At 30.1% G+C, this 3,212-nt stretch overlaps 1 non-coding gene across 1 annotated transcript; it reads right to left on the bottom strand.

The window, feature by feature from the left end:
- Window positions 1-451: 451 nt before the first annotated feature.
- On the bottom strand, window positions 452-554 carry LOC140435348 (U6 spliceosomal RNA). The gene has a single exon (XR_011950153.1). It is a non-coding gene; the product is annotated as a U6 spliceosomal RNA (small nuclear RNA).
- Between the last annotated feature and the right edge of the window lie 2,658 nt (window positions 555-3,212).

Genomic DNA, 3,212 nt, shown 5'->3' with positions numbered 1-3,212 from the left:
CCAACCTGAATTCTGATGAGTCACCTACGATTCGAAATTTCCAGAAGCAGGCCAAATAAAACTAGAATGAGTGACCTTCTCGTCTCTTCGATGGGGGATCGCCGCAATTCTCGAATAACGGCATTTTATATTTAAAGAGGAATTTTGTTGTAAACAGTTAGTTAGTTTTTGAATATCGAGTTAGTTTGAGTCCGAAAATGTAATTGTACGCGGAAATAAATATAAATAAATATTGTGAAATAAATTAGTAATAAAGACTTTAATAAATTTGTAAGTGTTATAAATAGAACCTTTGATAATAAATAAAAACAATAAATTAGATTAATAAAAATATAACAGTATCCAATGGGAAATGTATTTCATTGATACACATTTGCAGAATTGGTTCGAGGTTATTCTAGTAAAGATTACCACTTTGTATTTTTCTCCGGAGATTTATAGACCTCAATAATATAATATGGAACGCTTCACGATTTTGCGTGTCGTCCTTGCACGCCGTGCTAATCTTCTCTGTTTTCTTCTTATTTTGTTATATGTACCACCAAAGTGAGCACAAAAAATATGAAACATATTTATGTATTTTATTTTATAGAGGGCGGAATATTAAGCACTGGACACTATGAATGTCTGTCTTTTCTCTCTTAAAGTTTCTAAATCTATCTGATGACTTCTCAACAAGGACAAACCATGTCGTAGTGTAACCGCAGACAGAATATTTGATTTTATTTACCTTTTTATTTATCACTTATATCGATAAAGATTAGACATTCCTTTTCATATGAGATACTAACACTGTTCTGTAATAAGTATACATAATTTAAATTTAAGCGGAAGTCTAAAAATGGCAAGTTCGCAAAGAAATATTTATTTATTTATGTTATGCGTTTCTCTTGACTATTACCCAATGAATACAGTCGAATGTGAAATTAATTCATAATAACATTTTTAATATGTATAATTAATGCAGCTTGTGTAATTTTCTAAATGCTTAAGTGATTCAGTTTAAAATGCATCAGATTTTTAGCTCAAATTTATATTCTAATCAAAATTAACTTTATACTACTGTTCTTTTAGCGTATCTTTAATCTTTTTGGACACAAAGTGTGCTTGTAATGCGGGCCGAACCGTAGATACATATATATGACAATTAAATTTGAATTTAAGGATATAAGAACTTAACTTATAAGAATACTTTATTTTCACTTCCTCTTTCCGTTCTGTAGGATCTTGTTGGAGACCAGACAGACTAATCACTTTCACTATGGACATATTGAAAATAGTTGCAAACAAGAAATCATTTCGTTTGTTGAACTGTAGAAATAAGTCAACAAATGTTTGCGACATTTTTTATGATTTGGCCTCAAATTATGAAGTAGGTGGTAAGGTACCGCCTACTGTCAGCGATTATAAAAACGGCAACACCAAATATAAAGAATAGACGTGGGCGAGGTAAAACCGTGATTTTACTTACCTCCATTATGGCTAAATTAGAAAATGTGACTCATTCATGCACGTTTCCAGAAAAATCTAAGAAGGATTGCGTTTTTATCTCATGACTATGCATAAATGTTCATGATTAATTTGCAAAAACAAAAACAAAAATTATTTAGTTATAAAGCATATTTAAATCGATTATTTCAGAAAGAACACGAATCAGAAATTCCAATTTTGTGTGGTTTTTTTGTTTTTTATTTTTATACCAATAAATTGGGAGCACTTTATACTAAAATCTGATTAAGAAGATCAGTGAGCAGTTCTGTTCAAACCTAAATTGTTGTTATTTTAAGAACTACATACTATCTACATACATCAACTTTTTCTGTTGTCAGAAAATGTCAAGAATAAAGTTCTTTTTGGTGCTAGAGACGGCCATTGGCATTCCACTTCATTATTCTTAGTTGCTTAGTAGTTTCTGACTTTAGATATTCCACTTTGGCTGCGTTTTTAAGGTTTGTTATTTTTTGATCCAATACATTTAGCTTTTCCAATATAAGGTTTAGCGTTGCATCTGTAGAATTGTTAAGGTTTTGATTACCAGTAGGTATCATTGTTCTAATTCATATTATTCTTTTTATTAGTATAGGTACTGACTAATTTATTATATGATCTAGTTGCTTGCCTTTATTATATTTCCTTTAACAGATTCTGGATAAGAACAAGCAAGGGAACCCCTGGTTCCCTGGCTTGTTCTTTGAGTAACTAAAAAAAACTATTTCTGTATTGAGTAGTCGTCGTGACGCCGTAGTGTTCAGACATGTGTCTTTATAGTTCGAATATATATTAATATCTTCAAATATTTGAAACGAGTTTATTGTGTTTGTACTGATAAGTAAGAGTACCTGTAATTATTGTAAAAACTTGTAGAGGTCGCTAGTAGCATACTCTGGTAATTATTTTTCATATAATTGCCATACTGGTCGGTACGTTTTGATTTGGTTTGAGTCTTCTTACAAGTCTCTCTGATGACTGGTAGATCCAGAAACACGTGTTAGAGCATGGTAAAAGACTCACACTAAATCCAAACACAACCGTCTAGGTATATTTATTTTACTCATAAGTAAGATTTGAGAAAACTTTTTATTTTAAAATAGAGGCCAGGGAAATAAGCAAAAAAAGTACCCTGTTTTTGACACTTGTCCGGCCAGGCAAACGACAGTTGTTTTGAGTAGTATAGACCTCTGTAACAAAAACCTATATGTTTCCTGCAGTCGATTTTGATGGACTTAATTAGTTATTAACAAATTAAGGTCAAAAAACGGAAAATTTTTGCTTTTTTCGTCTATCGACAAAAAGTGAAGCATTTTAAACAAAGTTTACAGGAGAAAAAACTTTTGAGTCATATAAAAACCTTCAAAATGGCGTTTTCTAAATGTTTCTATCCTTATTTGTTGCTTAGGAAATTGCAAAATAGGTCAAAAATTTCGGTTTTTTATAAATGTTAATTACTTTTTTGGAAATAAACTTATAACATTCATATTTCATGAAATGCTGTGTCTTGGAGTGCTTAAAATATTGTTAAAATTTCAAAGTGATCGGTTGAATAGTTTAAAAGTTATTTTATTTGTTTATCCCAAATTAATTTTTTTTGCAACAATATAAGTCGGAAAATTATATAGTTTTAGTAATTGTAATCATAGTTTCTGGAAGAAGAAGACTTGTTCTATTATTAACATTAAAAAAAATTAAGAAAATTTATTTTAAATATTGCAAAA

Source organism: Diabrotica undecimpunctata, chromosome 2 (assembly GCF_040954645.1).
Source record: "Diabrotica undecimpunctata isolate CICGRU chromosome 2, icDiaUnde3, whole genome shotgun sequence".
Classification (NCBI taxonomy): domain Eukaryota; kingdom Metazoa; phylum Arthropoda; class Insecta; order Coleoptera; family Chrysomelidae; genus Diabrotica; species Diabrotica undecimpunctata.
Note: the sequence above shows the minus strand (reverse complement) of the source record. Positions and strands in the feature narration are given on the sequence as shown.